This window comes from Notamacropus eugenii, chromosome 1 (genome assembly GCF_028372415.1).
Source record: "Notamacropus eugenii isolate mMacEug1 chromosome 1, mMacEug1.pri_v2, whole genome shotgun sequence".
NCBI classification, from domain to species: Eukaryota; Metazoa; Chordata; class Mammalia; order Diprotodontia; family Macropodidae; genus Notamacropus; species Notamacropus eugenii.
In genome coordinates this window covers 119,641,582-119,664,819 of record NC_092872.1, presented here as the reverse complement: position 1 = coordinate 119,664,819, position 23,238 = coordinate 119,641,582, and the positions used below count along the sequence as shown (strand labels likewise).

At 34.6% G+C, this 23,238-nt stretch overlaps 1 protein-coding gene across 3 annotated transcripts in view; it reads left to right on the top strand.

The window, feature by feature from the left end:
• LINGO2 (leucine rich repeat and Ig domain containing 2) overlaps positions 1-23,238 on the top strand; it is a 1,607,677-nt gene that overhangs the window by 386,408 nt on the left and 1,198,031 nt on the right. For all 3 annotated transcript variants that reach the window (XM_072612692.1, XM_072612700.1, XM_072612709.1), the window contains exon 2: positions 19,171-19,267. The gene's annotated coding sequence lies outside the window, so the exon portion shown is untranslated. The remainder of the gene's footprint in view (positions 1-19,170; positions 19,268-23,238) is intronic.

The window sequence follows — 23,238 nt, the reverse complement described above, 5'->3', positions numbered from 1 at the left end:
ACAAACAAAATTTATGACTTCATCCATGTAGACAACTTCCAGATAAGACATAGAGGAACCTCCACTCCTCAAAAAATTGCCTAAGATAATGATAGGTTAAATGACTTGCCTAGCATGTTACAGCTAATGTTTCAAAGATGGGATTTACACCTAGTTTTTCCTGAGTCTGAGACTAGCTATCTATCTACATCATAGTTATCTCTCAACATAATTCATTTAAACAAAAAGAGTCTATTAATCAAGTATTATTTAAGCACCTTCTATGTATCTGGAAATGTGCTTGTTCTGAGAAGTAGTGTGGCACTAATGAATGAAGGGATAATGGCCTTGAAGCCAACAACACCTGAGTTTAGTTTTGGCTTCTGACATATGGAGGCTGAGTGACTCTGGGCAAACCAAATAGCTTCTTTGTGCTCTAGTCAACTTTCTAAAACTATAAGATACAGAAATGGTACCAACCTACATTGGTGCAAGGAATTTCCTATACCAATGAAAATGTTATTCTTTCTCTTCCAACACCATTTAACATTTTTGTGTGCTTGATGCCAAAGTTGTTGTTGTTGTGGTGGTGTTTGTCCTTCATTCTCAAAGAAGACCACAATATCAAGAGGATGACATAATTTACAGTGGATTTTGATTTGAGTGAGAGAGGTGCTGTGCAAGGTCACCAACCTCACTTTCTTTTCCTGAGTCATCTGGATCTGGTGGCCTGATATTTATCAAGAACACTGGAGATGACCCAGGATGCTATGTGAGACCCTGACTCTTTCTGGCTAAGTTACTATCACATTCTCACTTTGAGTGAGATACACCCATTCAATGAATAGGTTTCTTTAAGTTACTCAAGGAAAGGGCCCTTTAATCAAAAAAAGAAAATCAAACTAGGAGGGGAAGACTCTCAGGTTTCCTGAGTAAAAGAGAAACAATTACTATGTAGATGTCAAAGTGAAGATAAATAGATACACATACACGCAGAAGCACACATATATGTATGTATGTATGCGTTTATACAGAAAAAGATGATACATATAGGGGTTATTATTTATATGTACATATATACATATATATAATATGTATTTATATTTCTATATAGGGATAGATAGACTGACAAACTAGCTCTTTATCTCTGTCCCCCTAGCAACTCCTCTGCAACATATATACAATGAAATTTCTCATTTAGGTGGCAGTCTCAGGTCAGCATTGTGGCCAACAACATTCTGGACTAACAGTGAGGTCTAAATCTAATTAAAATATAATTGGGAAACATTTAACAAAGTAAATAAAAATAAAATCAAATGCAGATAATGTTCATTGGTTTTCTAAGTATAAACCCACAGGAATCCCTATGCATTGTTTAATGATCCAATTTCTATTTGAGTTTGATCCCACTGGTGTATACTAAGTTGATTAGGGCACCTGTGGAAAATGTACATACATGAACTCAGTCACTCTTGCTATTCTAACACATGGATTCTCTGTTGTTCTTGTAGTACTCAGTTTATTAATATGTTAACAACCAATATAGGAAACTATATTATTTTAACTACTGAACAACAGAAAAATGGATCTTTAAAATGGATATATTTAATAACAAATTCAATGTGATAATGCTGTATTAGAGGATATAGTGTCTGTGATGAATGAATGGAAATCAAACTCTCACTATGCAGAACTGTAATACTCTCTATTGTAACCTTGAGAGTGCTTCCTAAAGGGAAACAGAACCTCAGGTATGGATGGACCTTAGCAAAGCTGACTATCAGAGGTAGAGTCACAAGAAAAAATTCAAGTAGAGGGAAGCAATAGAGGGTAGGCATGAAACTAGGGATAATGCGAGTTATCTCTCTGCCTTGACATAAAATCCTATAAACATTATTTTATTTTTTGAGTGTGTAAAAACACATACACACTCATATATATATATATATACACACACACACACAGAGATATGTATACATGTATGTGTATATATATACACAGATATGTATATATGTATGTATGTATGTACATATGTGTGTGTATATTCATGAGTATGTGTTTTTAAAGCATTATCCCAACTGGACTTGTGAGTTGACCTGACAATTTTTTCCTGTCATTTTGAGAAACAAGTTAATGGTGCTATGTGGATGCCAAGACTTGAAATACTTAGTGCTTGCAATACTGAGACTATTACTCTGTTGGAATCAAGGTGATTTTCACTGGGCCTACCCACTGTGGCCTTGGGTACTTGAATTACCACCTCCTGTGTTCCCTGGGAGAGGAGGAATCTCAAATCAAGAACCTGTTTTTCTGTGTATTAGTAAAGTAGGGAGCAAGACCAGTCACTCATATTAGAAGAGATTCTGATAAAGACTGGCTCCAGATAAGCCTGGGTTATATTTTGTCTGATGGCACTTCTGAGGTATGCCCTAGCTCTTTTTCCTGTGTGAAACCCAGGAAAAGTAAGAACCCTCGTGTAGGAGTTAAAACTTTTCTAATACTTAGGCAAGTATTATTTCTAAAATAAGTCATTACTGAAGATTACATGTGATGGTTACTAATTAAAATATCCTAAGGTATCTACCTAAGGTATCGAGTATCCTAAATATTAAATTTAGATAAAATCTGTATTCCAGACCCCTTGGGCAGTTAGGAAAATCCTTCTCAAAATAATGTTTTTAAATGCATAAGATAAAATACGGAACATTTAAAACAAAACCAGTAATGTCAAAATGTGGTTATCAAAAAATTAAGTGCTCCCAAGTTTGTAGACTCCTGGTTAAGAACTCTGCTTAGACCATCAATTAAGTAATAGGCAAGAGCATGGTATTAGGGAAAGAAAGTAGTTTAGGAGTCAGAAGGCATGGATTCAAAGTTTCCTTAGAGGCCTCTGTGACCTTTGGCAATTTACTTAACCTTTCCCAGTCTCAATTTCTTTACCTGTAAAATTAAGAGGTTGGATTTGGTGCCCCCTAAGGTCCCTTCTTTTCTAAAGAGGAAAAAAAAATAGTATTATTTTGAATGTATAGTAGATGTTTAAGACTTTCAATGGTATTCTATATTAAAATTTGAAAAAAATAGACTTTCATTTTTTTAAAGTCAAAGGTGGGCATTATATACTACATTCTACACTATCATAAGTATTATTACATCAAAGCACCAATGTTCTTAGAATACATATTTAGTTGCTAATATCTTGGTAATCTTACTAATACAGACAGGGTGATTCTCTTTTTAAATAAGATCTAATAATTGGCTCTCTTAGAGTTCCTTAAATATAGAATTATAAAAACCATGAGGAATATATATAGTACTAATTTCCTTGACTAAAACTTATAGTTGAAATTGTAATCAACAATACAGAAACTAAGGATGACTTCCTTGGTACTATAATCATGTGCATTAGATACAGTGTCAAGAGCCCAAAATGTTAAAGTGTAATTGATTGCATGATGTTTTAAGTAAAAATACTCCATTTTCAAGATTAATAAAGCAGCTTGAGAAAGTTTAACTTTTCCAGAAAACTGGAGATAGTCATATTCATTTTATTATGTTAAAACAAATATTAGAGTCAGCATGCAAATGTGTATACATACAATATATATTATATACATACACATATGCATATGTGCATGTTTTCACACACATATGCACATAACATAAATCACCATTCTTCAACCATGTGGGCAAAGATAATGCGTCCCAGGAAAAAATAGTCATCGTCATATTTCGGTGGGGGTAGGGGGTGATCAAGCACCAAAATAAGACTGAGCACAAATGAAAGAGTCTATACACAAAGCTTTGACACTAAAAATCATTGAGTCAAATTCCTACTGAGTAATGTGCTTTCTGGATTCTTTTTGCTTTGCTTTGTTTGTTTTTGTGGCAATCAATTTATCACAATTGCACTTTCTATAAAATTATTACAACAAGTATCAATATTGCTTACGATGTCTATTACCAAAAGGTAAATACACAAAACTTTTGGGAGTCACACACTAAAAACAGAGAAAAGTATTCTTGAAGGAAGTGGCTTATCAGCAGAACCTTGAAGAGATCTAAGCTGTTGAAGAGGCAGAGGTGATAGGAAAATTAGTACAGACACAGCAGACAATGGACAAAAAGCACAGAGATAGCAGATTGAATGCTGTATATGAGAAATGGCAAATAGGTTGGCTTGACCAGAAAACAGAGTACTCTAATTAGTCATATAAAACTTATGGTTGTTGTACTTCATCTTGGAAGAGGATCAAAGTGATATCACCATGATAAAGTGAAATTTCAGTGTGTCCAGCTGTGGCTGATGAGACCAATATAAGCTTGGAATGCTCTACCAGGTTGGGCACAGGTAGTCCATGTGAATATTTGGGGTGGATATTCCAAATTTGTGCATCCTGTGTTTACTTTGTGCTATCTTAATTCTGCTTTGCTCAAAGAGCACAGCACTTTTTCTGATGTAGGCATACCATGCTGAACAGTCCTGTGCCAGTGTCTCCCATGTGGCACAGTCACATGAAAAGTTCTTGAGGGAGATCTTGAGAGTGTCCTTGTATCATTTCTTCTGGCCACCAGTTGATGGCCTGCCCCTGAGAGTTCTCCATAAAATAGTCTTTTTGGCAATCATACATTTTGCATTGGAGCAATGTGGCCAGTCCATTGGAGTTGCACTCTCTGAAGCAGTTTAAATACTTGGCAGTTCAACTGGAGGAAGGATTGCAGTGTCTGGTACCTTATCCTGCCAGGTGATCCTCAGAATCTTTCAAAGACAGTTCACATGGAAGCAAATCAGTTTCCTGGCATGGCGCTGGTAGTCTGTCCATGTTTCACAAGCATATAACAATGAGGTCAGCACAACAGCTTTGTAGACCTTCAGTTTGGTAGTCAGTCTAATACCTCTTCTCTCCCAAACATTTCTTTGGAGCCTCCCCAAAACTGAGCTAGCTCTGGCAATTATAAGGACTTATAATATGAAATCAGTCTACAAAGATAGATTGGAGCCAGAAATTTAGATGATTTCCAGAGGAGTTTGCATTTTTATTTTCCTGAAGACAATAGGGATCCATTGAAACTTCTCTAACTTTGGACTGATACACTGAGGTCTGAGTTTAAGAAAATCAATTAGGCAGCTTTGGAGGACGAAATAGGAAGAAAATAGCTTGGATTCAGAGAGACCAATTAGGAGGGCATTATAGTAGTCAAAAAAAGAAACAATAAGGAATTGGAATAAAGGATTATTATGTGTGGACATAAAAGTAGGAGCATGATAAACATTGAGGAGATAGAATTGATAAAACTTGACAATTGTTTGGATATAGGGTATGTGTGGGGAAGGAGATTCAGGAGACTGAAGAGAAGAAATAACTACTGTATTGTGAATCTGGGATTCTGAAAGAACTACTCTCAATAGAAACAAAGAAGTAAGAGGAGGGGAGAATTTAAAGGAAAAGATAATAAGATAAATCTTTTATGTGTGAACTTCCAAATGCTGATAGCACACTCAGGTAGAGATGTCTAGTAAATAGTTGGGGCTATGTTACTGGAACTCAGGAGAGGCATAAGAAAAGGATGCATATTTAAGAGTCATACGTCCATGATAGTTGAATCAATGTGGGGTTTTTACCAGTTGGGAAAGTATATAGTTAAGAAAAAAGAACGCAGAAAAGAGCTCTGAGGCTCACCTAAACAGGGATGGAATTTTGTTAAACAACAAAATTAAAGGATTAGTTAGTTTGGTGAGAAGAAAACTTTTCTCGATAAAGCAGAGTAAAGGAAACCTGAAGAGGAGGAGACATTCTACAATACTAAAGGGAGTGGTCAACAGTTTCAAATTCTATTGAGAAATCAAGAAAAATGAGGACAAAAAAAGCACTGGATTTGGTCATAAAAAATATCTTCACTGTCCTTGGAAGTAGCAATTTGAGTGAAGTGATGAGATTGGAAGGCAATTGTAAAGGGCTGAGAATAAGTGAGAAGTGAGAAAGTAGAAGCCTGCCCCAGGGATGAGTGTTTCCTATGGTCCATTTTATCTAGGCCCTCTACAGCCATGCTTTACTTTATTCTCTTTCCATTTTCTCCAAAACCACCTTGATGGCCAGACCGGAAAGCATGTCAGGGAAGACTTCAACTTTTCTGTTTTGCTCCACCTACTTTGATATAAAGTATATATTTTGTCCCCTGTCCCCCCAAACACCTCTAGCTTTCAGTCCTGGAAGAATAATCAACCAAATCAATAACTACAGTATTTTACTCAGTAAAAAGAATGTAATTATGGCAAAAAAAAATAACATTCACTGTAGGGAAACAGTGAGTGTGTAAAAGAAATGCCCTCTTTTATAAATATTAGGTGCAGTGGGTCAAAGGTCCCAGTAGGATATAATGTTGAGTAGTCAATGATGTGTGATATAATGAGAAGGTAAAACAGATTCATTATTATGTCATACCTATTCCAAATTTCATTTTGTGAAAGATACCACTACCCTCTTTCAATCTCCCAGGTTCCTAATATCAGCATTATCATCTGCTCTTCACTTTTTCTTACCCTGCATATTCAGGCAGTTGTCAAATCTAGTCATTTTTGCCTTTAAAACAATTCTTGCTTTTGATGCCATCTCTCTGCTTATAGAGTTATCAGATTAACTGATGCTTTCAGCACATTTTATCACTACATTGTAAGTTCCTTGATGGTAGGGGCTATCTTTTACTTCTTTTTGTTTCCCTTTTGCTCAGCATAGTGCCTAACACATTGTTGTTCAGTTGTTTAGTCATGCACAACTCTTTGTGATCCCATGGGTCATATTGTGGCTGGGGTTTTCTTGACAAAGATATGAAAATGGCTTGCAATTTCATTCTCGAGTAGATTAAGACAAACAGAGGTTAAGTGACTTTCCAAGGGTCACACAGTTAGTAATTAGTCTGAGGTTGGATTTGAATTCAGGTCTTCCTGACTCTAGGTTCAACACTGTATCTACTGAATTATCTATTTGCTTGCCTAGCACATAGTAGGCACTTAATAAATGTTTAATGAGTGATAGATTGTCTCCACAGCGTTCTAATTTGTCTCCTTGCCTCAAATTTCTCACCACTACATTTTACACACTACTGTGAGGTCCCTTAAATCTGACATGTCATTCACCTATTCAAGTAACTCCAGTAGGCCCTTGCTATCTTTCATATAAAATATAGATGCTTCTATTTGCCTTATAAACTCATCAGAAATTAGCCTCTACCAATCTTTTCAGCCTTATTCAATATTACTCCACCTCCCACCCTCTATTATCCAGCTAAAACTTCTCCTTAAAATGTCACTTCCTCTTTCACCTCTGTCTTTGTTCCTCTGCACATACTTTCCCCCATGACTCCTCACCTCCACTGCATAGATTCCTTTATTTACTTCACAACTCAAAAGCCACTTTCGACATGAAGGCTTTCCAGATCTTCCCAACTGCTAGTGCCTTCTTAAACCACCATATATTTATATCTTTTTACACACAGTATTCTTAATATGATTACCTACATAGTTATTTTCTTCTCCATTAGAACATAAGTCCCTTCTATATAGGAACTATTTCATTGTTTATATTTGTTTCCCCAACATCTATCACAGTGCTTGGTACAAAATAGGAGTTAAAATGAGTTGTTGAATGGGAAGGAATCTTGTCAATTACTGCATCCACTTAATCTCCTACATTTTAAGAATAAGGAAACTGAAGCCAGAAATAATAGAATGAGTTGCCTGTGGTCACTGAGTACCTCTCTTGACACTCACTCCAGTGCTTTTTTTTCCATTTTATCTGGTACTAGCTATTTATCATTCAGTGTTGCTGCAATGGTACCTGAAATTTCTACCATTCAGTGCTTCTTTGGTTTAAGATAACGAGCACAAAACAGAACAAATATTGATGCATTGAATTTGAAAGCATTCATATAAATGTGTAAGATGAAACTTGAGAATGTTCTGTATTAATGGGACCTACACTGCTCGCTTTTACCAGATTCACAATGTTAATTCATTGCTCAATAAACACTTGAACTCAATCTTTTCCCTTCATTAATGTGTATTGCAATCCACTTAGATTATGTCAAACATGCAATACTTATCTTTGTTCACTCATTGATCCTTCCCAGGGCAATCAATGTAAGAAATGCTAACATATTTCACACGCACAAAAAAAGTCTTTGTCAATATAGTTTGTGAAAGTCTGGTTCAGTCGGGACTTTATTGGAGTCAGTTGACCAGGGACTGAATACTGGCTTTTATACTTACCAAATTTGTGACCAGGGTTGAATCCCTTAACCTTTAAAAGTCTCATTTTGCCACTTCTAAAATAGATATAATAACTGTATCACTTACTTCCTAGGCCTGTTGTGAAGAAAGTATTTTGTAACATGAAAACACTATATGTGTTTGTGTATGTATATATAAAATAGTCATCCAGGAGTAGAATGGATTCATAAAGCAGTCAGCCAGTAAGAATTTATTATGTAGCTGCTCTATTCCAGGATAGTTCCTGTGGATAAAAAGACAAAAATGTAAATCTCTGCTCTCAAGGAATTAATACTTTAGATTGGGAGACATTCATAATGCAATTAACTTTACATCTATTTTGAGGTAAATGTTTTGTAACATGAAAACATTGCATAGATGTAAAATATGATTCTGGGAGTTGAATGGATTCATAAAACAATAAATCAATAAGTGATTATTAAGCACCCACTATGTGCTAGGCATGGTGCTAGGTGATGAGGAAATAAAGACAAAAATCACACAGTCTAGCAGTGTAAACTCTACAAATGGAGATATGAATTACTGCTAAATTTACAAAACAATTGATATAATACTCTATTAGTAGGTTTGTGACATTGGTTCAAAAAATGTTAGTCTCTACAAACTCTGCAAAATCAGGTATTACTTACAGTCTTGCAGTGAGTCGCTCTCGTTCTCCAGTATTGACCTCTAAAAACCCAGAAAATAATGTCCCAGAAAAATCCAGCAATAATAGAGCCAGGAGAAATATGAGGTACAGCAATCTTTTAGTCCAGGAGGCTTGAGGCATTAACAGGAAAGTTACTTTTCACTCTGTTAGAGAGACAGAGGTACAGAAGTGGAGGTGTCATGACAAGTCAGTGGCAATCTCCACTTCAGGAAACCAGCAGGAGATGCTTAGCCTCAGGATGGTGGAGTAGGCAAGTGCTAACACCAAAACCCACCAGTATGCCCTGGTATAGGCAGGGAAACTGATAGACTCCAGCTCAGAAAACCATTATGTGTGTTGGGAGTTGGGAGTGGGTGTTGGGGGATTGACAGGAGTCCTCCTGCAGTGAAACCTTTTTATGCTTCAGCACAACTCCAGATGGGGAGGCATTTTCCAGCAACTGAATTCCTGAATGAGACAGCATCTTCCAGGAGCCAGACTACACACTCCTCTTTTGTGTAGCCCTAGGGAAAAGAAGACTCAGCATATGCCAGCCACCACTACTAGTAGTCCAGCTCAACACCATGGAAGCTGCCAGACCCCTACAACCTCCAACTTCCAGCACTTGATGCACTAGCACACAAATCTGGTAACCAGACCATGGTTCCCACAACACAAGAAATTGAGGACATCACCCCTTGTACTTCATCAGGAGAGTTCAATTTTAAAAGCCAGGGAATAGCAAATATCATAAACAAAAACCAGAAATGGACAATGACCATAGATTCTTTCTATGGGAAGAGGGAAGATCAAAATATAAATTCAGAAGAGGACACACTGTCAATATACACATATCTGAGAACTCAAAGGGGAATATGAACTGTCCCAAGATCAAAAAACCTTCTTAGAAGAGTTCAAGAAGAATTTTAAAAGTCATATAAGAGAGATAAAAGTAAAATTGGGAAAAGACATGCAAGGGATACAAGAAAGAATAAATAACTTGGAAAAGGAAGGACAAAAATTCACTACAGAAAAGTTACTTAAGTAGAATAGACCAAATAGAAAAGGATGTACAAAAGCTAAATGAAGAAAACAATCTGTTAAAAATTAGAATAGGGCAAGTGAAAACTAATGATTCTATGGACATCAAGAATCATTCAAACAAAATCAAAAGAATGAAAAGATGGGAGAAAAAGTAAAACACCTCATTGGAAAAACAGCTGAACTGGAAAATACATCCAGGAGAGGCAATTTAATAATTATTGGTCTACATGAAAGCCATGATCAAAAATAAGATCCTGGAAAGCATCTTTCAATATATCTTCAAGGAAAACCACCCTGAAGTCCTAGAACCAGAGAGTAAAATAGTCATCAAAATGATGTACTGATAACATCCTGAAAGAAATCTCAAATTGAAAATGCAAGGGATATGATAGTCAAAAATCCAGAATTATTAGATCAAGTAAAATACTGGAAGCAGCCAGAAAGAAACGATTTAAATATCGTGGAAGCACAGTAAGATTTAAGCAAGACTTTCTAGCTTCAACATTAAAAGACTGGAGGGCTTGGTATATTCTTCTATAAGGCAGAAGAGCATAGATTACAATCAAGGATCAACTACCCAGTAAAACTGAATATCATCTTTCAGGGGAGGAGATGGACACTTAATGAAATAAGGGACTTCCAAACATTTTGATGCAAATACCACAGAATATTTGATCTTCAAATACCAGACTCAAGAGCATAAAAAGAGAAACATTAAAGAAAGAAAAAAGAAATATCTTATTCAACAATGGCAAAGTCTTTACATCCCTACATGGGAAGATGATGCTTGCAATTCTTAATAACAGTGTCTTTCTTATCATATTTAGAAGGGCTATAAATAGACCAAGAGTGTGGATATAAGCTGATTTTAATGTGATTATAAATTTAATTGAGTGGTGAAAAGGAATTGAACTGGGAGAAGAGGAAAAAAGGAGGAAGAAAAGGATAAATTACATCACATGAAGAGGTACAAAGACCTATTACAGTAGAGATAAAGAAGGGAGTGACATGAGAATTGTTTGTACCTTGCTCTCATTGGATTTGGCTCAAAGAGGGAATAACATATTCAATTGGGTATAAAAACATAGTTTAACATATAGAAATTGTTAGAGGAAAAGGGAAAGAAAAGGAGAAAGTGGAAAGAAGGCAGGGAAGTTTGAGGGAGGCAGAGGTCAAAAGGAAAACTCCATGGAGAAGGAAAGAAGAGAAAGTAAACAGGAATGCATAAAGGGGAGAAAAGAGGATAGAAAGACACAGTTTATAATCATAGTTGTGAATGTGAACGGTATGAACTCTAGTAAAATGGAAGAGGATAGCAAAGTGGATTAAAAGCCAGAATTTTACAATATGTATTTTTTTCTTTTTTTTCAAGAAGCACATTTGAAGCAGAAAGATGCATACAGAGCAAAAGGAAAAAGCTGGATTATAATGCATTATGATTCAGTCAAAGTAAAACAATAAAAGAAACAGCAAGGATAGCAATCTTGGTCTAAGACAAAGCAAAAGCAAATATAGAACTAATTAAAAGATATAAAGTATGCTAAAAGGTACCACAGACAATGCAGTAATATCTGAATTCACATTGAAGTATACTATTTGCATGAAAATGTAAACAGGAAAGATATATATAAGGGACTTACTAAAGTTAAACTGTTTACTTTCATACATGGAAAGATAATATTTGTAACTCGAAGCTTTTCTTAGTATTTAGGTAGTTGAAGGGATTATACATATATACATACATACAGACAGACATACATACATACACACACATACATACACATATGAGGGCACAGAGTGAGTTGAATAGGAAGGGATGATAGCTAAAAAGTAACATTAAGGTGTGAGAGAGAAATACATTGGGAGGAGAAAGGGAGAAATAAAATTGGTAAAATTATCTCTCATAAAGGATGTAAGAAAAAGCTTTTTTAATAGAAGGGAAAAGGGAGGAGATGAGAGGGAAAAAGTGAAGCTTACTCTAATCACATTATACTTCAGGAGGGAATAACATGCACACTTAATTTGGTATGAAAATCTATTTGATACTACAGGAAAGTAGGGGAGGAGGGGATAAGTGGGGTGGAGGATGATAAAAGGTAGGGCAAATGGAAAGGAGGGAATAATAAGAAGTAAACTCTTTAGAGGAAGGTCAAGGTCAAAAGAAAGAATAGAATAAATAGGTGGTAGGATAGGATGGAGGGAAATATAATTAGTCTTTCACAGGATGACTATTATGGGAGTCTTTAGCAAAACTGCACATATATATCCTATATTGAGTTGCTTGCCTTCTCAGTGGGGATGAGTGGGGAGGGAGAAAGGGAGAGAATTTGCAACTCAAAGTTTGAGGAATGAATGTTGAGAATTGTTTTTGCACACAACTGGGAAATAAGAAATACAGGTAATGGGATATAGAAATCTATCTTGCCCTACAAGAAGAAAAGAGAAGCCGTGGATAAGGGAAGGGAGAGGTGTGATAGAAGGCAGGGCAGATTGGGAAAGGGGTAATCAGAATGCACCATGTTTCCGGGTGGGTGAGGGGAGAGATGGGGAGAAAATTTGCAACTCAAAGTCTTGTAGAAATGAATGCTGAAAACTAAAAAGAAATAAATTTAAACAAAGAAAAATTTCTAGTTCAAGTGCACATTCTCTTTTAGTTAGCACTTCATTGTAATAGTATACAATTTGTTCTCAGTGATCTGTGATTCTTTTGAATGCATCATTTAAAATATAACCACTATGTTATCAAATTATGTCATGTGGTATTTATTAAAGACCTGTTGAAATGAATTGAACTTACATGTCAGGAGTTTTAGTACTAATGAATACAGGGATTTTTAGAGAGGAGAGAATAATAAAATCTTATACCTTGCAGAATACAAATAGTTCATAAAATTCATAGAAAGCATTTTTTGCGTAGTATATAGTGTCCTAGAATCATATTATGTATAATCCTATGTGGATGGCCCTATATTATATCTAATGGTCCATTACACAGTGAAAGTGAAAATTATTAATTTATCTTTTTTAAAAATATGAAGCAAAACCACCCTTTTCATAATGTGGTACAATAAAAAAAAATAAGATGATTGCACATGAAACTGCAAATCTACTGTGCACATCTTGCTAATTCTTTCAAACGTACAGCAAAATTATCACAAATTTCTTTCTTTCCTTCCCTCCTTCCAACCCTAGGGATGGCTACCATTAGACACAAATAGGTATGTGTGTGTGTGGGCGTGGGTGTGTGTATGTATGTATGTGTATATATATATATATATATATATATATATATATAATTGTCCTATATATGCTGCTATTTATTAGTTTTTTCTCTGGATGCAGGTGATGCCTTTCTTCATACATGTTTTATAATTAACTTGGGTATTTGTAATAGTCAAAATAACTTATTCACTCAAAGTCGTACTTAAAATGATATTGCTGTTAGCACAATGTTCCCTTGATTCTGCGCACTTCATTCTTTATTATTTCATTCAAGTCTTTCTACGTTTTGTAGTATCGTATCACAATCATATACCACAACTTGTTCAGCCATTTCCAAATTACTGGACATCTCTGCAATTTCCAGTTTTTTTTTTTACCACCACAAAGAAAGCTGCTATATATATTTTGGAACATCTAGGTTCTTTTCCTTTGTCCTTAATCATCTTTCTAATTATTTTTAAGAGGAAAATCGTTGTTGCCTGTATACTGTTAACCTTAATGTCTTGAAAGAGACTATTAGGATCAGAGATGATTTTCCTGAGAGACAGGGAAAATAACTGTCATGCTTAAGAAAAACGAAAACAAAACAAAATCCAAATTGATGATACTGCTTAAGATCAGAGGTCTCAGACTTCCTATGCAGCAAGTGTCATCTAGACTAGATTAAAATTTATACGAGAAATTTTTAACCAAATAAATTTTAAATGTAGTGTGTTTCAAATAATATTATTATTTTCTAAGTGAATATCCAGCTTCAGGGATCTCTTTATTTTAATTTGATGTCATTCCATTAGAGAACTGAGTTGAACTCTTAGGTTTTGAAGGTTTTCCTTTTCAGAATTCTTGATAGACTTTTAGTGTACTGAGACAGCTGAATAGTACCATTGTATTTTTAGAGTAGAGTAGCAGCTTCAGTCAATGTTTAGAGATAACATTACAATATAGCTCACTGTGATTAACTAATAGAATATGTAAATATATCTTTGTGTTATCTGGTACATTCTTATTAAATTGTATAGCCAGTAATATCAAAACATAAAAAAAAAAATCTATTGAGACCAAAGAGTTTGAATACAGAGAAAAGATAACTTATCTGAAAAAAATTTTTTTCTGATTTATTTTATAAACTGTGATAGATGTGGGAATGTATAGTTTCATTAATTTTTGAGAGTATATGAGATCATATCCTTGGTTGTCTTCAAACCTAGGTAGAGAAATAGTAATACAATTAAAGAAATAATAATTGCAATTCAAGTGACTTGCTGATGGCTAGAGTTTGGTATGGTGTAGCCTACCAGACACCACTACCACCTCAGCAACAATGTATGACACAGTTCTGACCTAACAATGTTACTTGGTCACTGTATGGACTCTTAGATATTAAGAAATCGAAGCAAAACCCTTCAAAGTCAAACAATTCCACCCTTACCAGGGCCTATGAATTCCACTCATAATGTGTCTTAAAATCTATCAAACACATTCAAGGCCTACCATTTATTTTCTTATGAAACAGCACTTTAAACATTCATATATTTAAAGGCTATTAATAATATATTTTTTATATTAACCTGAATTCCATCCCTTTCTATTTCTATTCATTGAACTCAGTTCTATCCTCTAGATGGAGCAGAAAAAAAGAGTAGAATCCCTCTTCCACATGAGAGTACTTAATACAACTTAAAATAGCTATAACTCTCCCTCTTACCACTTCTCAGCCATTCTTCTTTTCTAGTTTCCCCAACCTTATTTATTCTGTCATTTATTGACAATTTAACCTTGCATTTTTCCTGGTAAGGTTTTTATAGCCATAAGGGGAAGAGTTGAAAGGGATTCTCGATGACAAATATTTTATATTGGTTTTATTGACCCCTCATGGTTCAATAATTTGATTTCTCTTTAAAGGAGAGATTCCAAATCCTCAGAAAGTTTGGATCTCAGCACATTTTTGAAATTCTATGAATTTTATGCCATGAATTACAAATATCATAGACATAGGGATAGAGACATGTTACCATACCTTTTACTTCTACTGCTTGAATTATTGAATTCTAACCTGTAACAGAGAGCCATAACTAAACTAGAATCATAAAGTTTAGGAGAATCAAGGGATACCCTGAACTAAAATAAAGAATATATCCATAAAATAAAACAGTGTTTATTTTAAACATTCTTCCCTTGATTCTCCTCCATAGTAAAGTAGCCTAATTCTTAGAAACTTCTCATTAGCCAGACTATTCTCTATAGTATGTTGATCCAGTGGTGAGGTAAATGGGTTTTCAAACTCCTGGGTAGAGTATCATCAACAAAGAAAATTATGATTCTTGTCTTACTTCTCCCCTAAACTTGTCATATGCATTGCCCCCCTCCATGGACAGTTTCATGTGTTTTAATTAATTCTAGAAAATCATATGGATGTTGGCCATGGAATGTTTTATAACACTGTGTGATTTACTCAGCAAGTACTCCATATATTGCTTTCTGTATTGTACTTATTAATTGTCACTTCTATTGATAGGCAATCTGGTATTGGAACAATAGGTCCATTACATCGTAAGCTCCTTAAGGGCAAGGACTCTTTTTTGATGCTTTTCCTATCTCCAATGCTTACCACAATACCTGACATTTAGTAGGGACATAATAAAATTTAGTTGATTAAATGATTATAAAGACTCTGAAAACGGGGGAACTAAATTAAAATTCCAATCCCAGTGGCTTTGAAGTTAGGCCTGGTGTAGTATTTAGCAGTATGGTAGCTCTTTCACTATGATCTGGAAATCTATTAACATAAAATTCAGTGTAAAATCAGGGTTGGTTTCTGTCTTTTTTTTTTAAATTGATCATGGTAAACATAATAGGGAGATATTGATACTTGACTTCTTCACTAAAATTCAATCTTTTAGAAGCTTGTGCAGAAATGTTTCCCTTAATCTATTTTCTATGAGATTGATTCTCAATTTCTCCAACAATTCTATGAAATAAAACATAGTTTGTTTTATTGGCCTACTCAAGCACTTTACTATTAATTTTATTTTCTTCTCTAGGTTTGCATCTAATTTATTTCACTGATTGAATTTTCAAATTATAGCCAATTTTCTTGATTATTGCTTTGTAGTATAGTGAAATATCTGATACTGGTAGGTTATCTTCCTTTCCATTAGTTTTCATTATTTCCTTTGGAATTCTTGATTATTTCTTTTGTCAGATGTAGAAAAGTACCTTGGCAAGTAAGGAAATGTTCTATTTAGGAAGATCAGGAAAGGCCTTTTACAGAAGGTGGGACTTTAGCCAATACTTCCTTGGAGCCAGGGAGCAGTGGTAGAGATCAAAGAGAAAATTCCAGGCATGGGGAACTTCTAGGAAAAACGCATGGAACAGCAAGGAGGGTTAAAGGGTATGTGTAGGAAAGTGAGGTGTAAGAAGGGGCCTGGTTATGAAGGGCTTTAAAAGCTAAACAGAGGATCTTATATATGATCATAAAGGTGATAGGGAACCACTTCAATTTATTGAATAAGAAAGCATGGTCAGACCTGTAGATCACTTTGACAGTTAAAAGAAAGATGAACTGAAGTAGAGGGAGATTAAACAGGGAGAGCTACCACACTTCTCGAAAGGGCTGTAAATCATCCATCCAGTCCAGGACTATACATGAAGGGTGCCAGAAACTTGTGGAGCTCTTAGCAGAGAACTTTCAAAGTAAGATGAGTTTCCCAGTACATCAATAGCTAGAACTTGTATAGGAGAAAGTGCTAGACTAGCACCTGACAAAGTAGGCAGGCTTCACACACCTCTTCCTCAGAAACAGAAACGCCTATATAGCCCATAGTTTTATCCTACACTTCAACTAAAGGGAAAGAGAAGATCAGGCAGAGAACAGGAAGTATAGCACCAAGATATATCCAAAACAGTTACTATAGGTGGGAACAAGCTAGTACAACATAGGGAAAGCAAAGTTCCTGAAGAATTTCAGGAGACTTTCTCCTAATGCGATCTATAACTTCTCTTTGGGGCCTTCTGGGCAAGGTAGAGAACCATCTCCTAGTCCAAGAATGTTCAAAAAGTAGACATAAAAGGGTTCAAGACCAAAACCTAAGTTAAGACACCAGGTGACAAAGTTGAAAGCTAGGGATTCCTGTAGAAACTGGGGCCTAGTTGTAATCAGGAACAAGTATGATCTGATTAGTCCATTTATGAGCATAGGAGGGAGTAGAGTCTTATTCAAGAATAGTGTCTCAAATCTCAATCTATAAAATAAAAGATATATATATATATATGTGTGTGTGTGTGTGTGTGTGCATGTATTATATATGTATATATGTTGCATGTATTTATAAGCATACATATATACACATGTGTGTATATGTGTATGCATTTGTATAGACACATATATGAATATGTAAACAGAAGAAAATTCTGAAAACAATGAAAAATACCATGGACTGAGAAAAACCCAAGAGGTAAACTCAGAAGAAAAGATTAACTCTGCATGAGTCCAAGTAGGTCCCCAAAGAAAAGATTTACTTAGCCAAAAGGTCTACATATCTACCTGGATGAAATAAAGAAGGCAATACTATATGTACATATGTATTATATTATTTATAATATAGTATGTATGTATTACATATATACATATATTTTTTAAATAGGACGTGTGAAAGAAATAATGGTAATAAAATTAATAGCTTAGAATATAATACGATAAACCTTATCCAAGAAACAGACTCCATGAAAATTAGAGTGGACTCAATAGAAAAAAAAGACAGGAAATATTATAGAAAATTAAAAGATTGGGAAAAAATGTAAAGTATGCAATATAAAAAATCTGACCCCAAAAACAAGTAAAGGGAGCTTATCTAAGAATCATTAGACTGCCTAGAAAACAAAACAAAATTTTAAAAAAACAAAATTTGGTTTACACTGTGCATATTTCTCTTTGTCCCTACTTTAGGAACCAAGCAGATTTCTGGTAGCTTTTCTGCCCACTGCCACCACCCTCCCATCCCATATTCAAGTTTGAACTTGGGGTATTCTACTTAATAAAATATAAAATATTTTCATTAGACTAATTGGCATGCAGAGGACTGAGAAGAAAATATTTCTTGATTAGGTTGGAGGAGGTGAGGATTACAATTCTGAGGAAAAAATATTGTTCAGAGAATCCTGTTCCCCGTTAGAAGTCTGCATGATGCTGCCCAAGAGAAGATAGGACTATTTCAGTCCAGTACTTAAATCATAGACTATTTGTGTGTGTATATGGGTATGTGAGGGCAGAGGATGTAGAAAAGCGAGGTGGGGAAGAGAAGACATAGTAGGGGTTCTAACCTTTTATGCATTATGAATACCTTTGGCAGTTTAGTGAGACCTATATACCCATTCACCAGATACATGAATAAAATACAGAGGAAAGCAAGAATAAGTGAACATAAAAATAGAGGTGTCCATTAACTCTGTGTAGGACCCTCAATTTATGAACATATGACTTATGGGTTTCCCTTCTTTCTGTGCATCTATCTCTTCTATTTCTGAGTCTGACTCTGTCTTTCTTACCTCTTCTTCTCTTTCTCTGTTTCTGTCGCTCAATCTCTGTCTGTGCCTTTTTTTGCATGTCTCTGTCTTTCTTTCTCTCTGTCTCTTTCTCATTACCCGATTCTTTTTCTTCTTACTTCATCTCTTCTGCTTGGCATTTCTCTGATTCATTTAGTCTTTTTTTTCCATTTTTTTGGTGGACTCAGGGCTTAGATGAAAATTTTCAAAGCTCCATCATTGTGATGATTTTCCCATGGTCCCAGGGCTGATAAACACTAGAATCAATACTGAGACCCCAATCCTCTGAATCTATATTCTTTCCAATAGACATATTGGTCCTTAATATTTCAACAAGATCTACTTCCATGTATTACAATAATTAGGAGAAAATAGAATGAATTGAGATATGACATAGGAAATTTGAAATGACCACAATTTGAAAGGGCTAAGATGTTGTTTCTTTTCCTTTTTGCTTGTTACTTTTCTTTAGGAAATCCTTTATAGATGGCTTCAAGATTTATAATTACCTTGCTTGGATCCTAGACATATTTTGGGACTATCATTGAAACAGACCAACTGATGCTATGGTAAGACAAATGGTTTCTAATGTTTATTTCATTGCTTAGAGCTGGGAGAAGTGAACCGCTTTAGTTATTGTTTTATGCTATAATTTTTATATGTGGCTTATTTCTCATGGAAATTATTATAATTATATGTATAGGATCATAATAGTTTATCAAGTTTTGGATTTCAAAATAAGAAGGCGAAGGAAAAGTCGCTTCCTTTCTAAAATGTGACTGTTTTTCTTTGTGTCCAGAAAAGAATTTAGGTTAACTTTAATTAAGACTAGATATATATTTTGTTTAGACTTAAGAAAATGAAAGTGAAAATAGAAATGCAAGGTAAAGTTAAACTTCTGGTCTTGCTTCCTTTTTTAAAACAATCCAGAAGATGGGTGGTCAATTTTAACTAGAATACCACTGGTTCCTTCCCCATTAACCCTACTGCTTATTAAAAATTGCTTTTTTTTCCCTATATATAAAGCTTTAGGATGAAAGGTATTTAATTGGACTACTTTAATTGATTTATAGTGACTTGACATCTCATGAACCCCTCTGTGTTACCCTAAAATATGTGTTTATTGGAAAAAGTATCAGGCAACTTTACTAAGGCAAAAAAATGGCACTTATGAATCCATATCATTGTCCATGTATTTATATGACATTATGATATATGTATATGCATGTACATATACACATGCTATGGATATGATGTACATGGATATATACATGTAAGTTCATATATAATATATGCGCATGAATTTTATATAATATAAATATATATGTATATGTATGTATCAATGTATGTATATAACGAGAGAGACAAAGACAATAGGGAGGAAAGAAGGAAGGAAAGATGGAATGAGGTAAGGAAGGAAAAAAGGAATTTCATTGGTTGGACTCCTGCTTCCAGTAATAGATATTTTAAATTAGTGATACTTCTTTTTTCAAATTTTTTTTTCCTTTTTTTCATTTGAACCTACAAATATTTTTTGTCTGCTTACTTGTTTTTCCAAAAGAATGTTATGTAGCAGTCTGGCTAGGGAATGGGCACTGTCATTCTTTTTAACATGTTTGGGTTGTATTTGTCAGCTTGTCAATTGGGAACTATCTACATTATTGTTATTGTTATTATTATTATTATTACTCGGTAGATGAGGACATGATATCAGAATGCTTATCTGAGATACTGTCATTCATGAAATGTTATGGAAATTTATTCTTAATTATACATTAGAAACAGATAAAACAATATTCCAAGTTAGTGATCACAAATTTCAGGAAGTGCCATCTGATTTAAGGAGTTAATTTCAAAATTTCTGGACAGAGACTCCCTGCCTTTTCACTGGCTGTCCCCCATATTATTTCTGAACGTAGATTTCTCTCATTTTTTTCTCCCAGTGTTAAAACAGAACAAACCTATATCCCCACTGCACTTCTAGATCTAATGAGAATGGTGAAGTAATATGCTTCTAAGGGACAAATTCTCATCTCCGCTAAAACTGAGGTTATTTTTTTTTTTGTTTTACAAACAATATTTTTTAGTGAAGATGATAATGATAGTGATGATGATGACAACTTGAGTTTTAATAGTTTTTTGTTGTAGTTTTGTTTAACTATAAAGGAAATATGTAAATTGTCAATTATTATTTTGTTCTTTATTCTGTTTTCCACGTGACTACCAAAGAAAGCATCCCCCCTTTGTCATTTCTATATTTCTTACTTTGCTATAGGAGAAATTTATGTGAATTCCTCACTGACATCTTACCTAAGCATTGGAAAACCTATCTGAGACTTTCCCTTAGCACTGAAGTGGTTGTAATGGAATCAATAAGAGCCTTGAGCATTAGGGAAACCAAATTTGCCTATTACTGTAAGAACTGGGCATTCTATGTCCCATCTCCCTTCTTTCCATAGGCTCTTTGCCCATCAATTCCCTAACCATTTTTATGGTCAGTACTAAGATACCTGTTTTAAAAATCTTTACTAACTTCCCTTATTCTTAGTGGTCTCACTTTCCTTAAATAACCATACATGTATGCAAGTATATATGTATATATAAGTATATAAAATTTCATATGGAACATATTTCTCATCCTGTAGAATATAAACTTCTGGAAGATGGTAGTTTTTCTTGATAGTTTAGAAACTGAAAATGCTCAAATCAATGATACTTTAATATTAATTGCTAGAAATGAGCAACTCACCACATTTTAATCAAATGGTTCTCAATATATCAGCATCATAAAATATGACATAGAATGTGATATGTAGAAGTAATCTTTTTCATTCAGTGACGTGTATATATATGTATATATATATGTACACACAAAATTTGAATTCATATTTCACAAAGTAGAAATAAAGTATAGTGACAAAAATCACATGAATATTTAGTTTTCCGGTATACTTGTGGAATAATGCATTCTGGAGAAATTTATTCTCCCAGTAACAAGTATCAAACCTAATGATAAATAAATAAAATAATCATTTTATTGAAAATATTCTGCAATTATGGCTATATAAAGCTTCCATAAAAAGAGTTTACCAAAGATAATTTGAACTTTTCTTTACTCTTTTTAAATTTTTTAAATTCATCTTTAGTTTTCAACATTCATTTCGACAAGATTTTAAGTCCAAATTTTCTCCCCATCTCTCCCCTCCTCCTGCCCCAAGACACCGTGCATTGTGATTGCCCCTTCCCCCAATTTGCCCTCCCTTCTATCACACCCATCCCTTTCCTCATGCTCATCTTCTCTCTTTCCTTCTAAGGCAAGATCGAATTCTATACATCATTATCTATATTTCTATTCTCAGTTGCATGTAAAAACAACTCTCAACATTCATTTTAAAAACTTTGAATTGCAACTTCTCTCCCTTCCTCCTTCCTCACCCATCCCCACTGAGAAGGCAACCAATTCAATATAGGCCATATATGTGTAGTTATGCAAAAGACTTCCATAATAGTCATGCTGTGAAAGACCAACTACATTTCCCTCCATCCTATCCTGCCCCCATTTATTTTATTTTCTCTTTTGATCTTATCTCCCTCCAAAAGTGTTTACATCTAATTACTCCCTCCTCTCATTTGCCCTCCCTTCTATCATTCCCCCCACCCTACTTAGCCCTTCTCATCTACTTTCCTGAAGTGTAAGATACATTTTCATGTAAAATTGAGTGTGTATGCTACTCCCTCCTTAAATCAAATGTGATGTGAGTAAGCTTCACTTTTTCCCTCTCACATCCCCCCTTTCCCCCTCCATTGAAAGAGCTTTTTCTTGCTTCTTTTATGAGAGATAATTTACCCCTTTCCATTTCTGCCTTTCTCCTCCAATATATTTCTCTCATACCCCTTAATTTTATTTTTTAGTTATCATCCTTTCCTATTGAACTCACCCTGTGCCCTCTATCTATCTATCTATCTATCTATCTATCTATCTATCTATCTATCTATCTATCTATCTATCTAATCCCTCCAACTACCCAAATACTGAGAAAAGTTTCAAGAGTTACAAATATTGTCTTTCCATGTAGGAATGTAAGCAGTTCAAGTTCAGTAAGACCCTTATGATTTCTATTTATTGTTTACCTTCTCATGCTTGTCTTGATTCTTGTGTTTGAAAAGCTAAATTTTATATTCAGCTCTGGTCTTTTCATGAAAAATGCTTGAAAGTCCTCTATTTGATTAAATAACCATTTTTTCCTCTCAAGTATTATACTCAGTTTTGCTGGGTAGATGATTCTTGGTTTTAATCCTAGTTCCTTTGACTTCTGGAATATCACATTCTAAGCCCTTTGATCTCTAAATGTAGAAGCTGCCAGATCCTATGTTATCCTGATTGTATTTCCACAATACTCAAATTATTTCTTTCTGTCTGCTTGAAATATTTTGTCCTTGAACTGAGAACTCTAATATATGGCTATAATAATCCTAGAATTTTTATTTTCAGGGGTCTTTCAGGAGGTGACTGGTGGATTTTTCAAAATTTATTTTACTC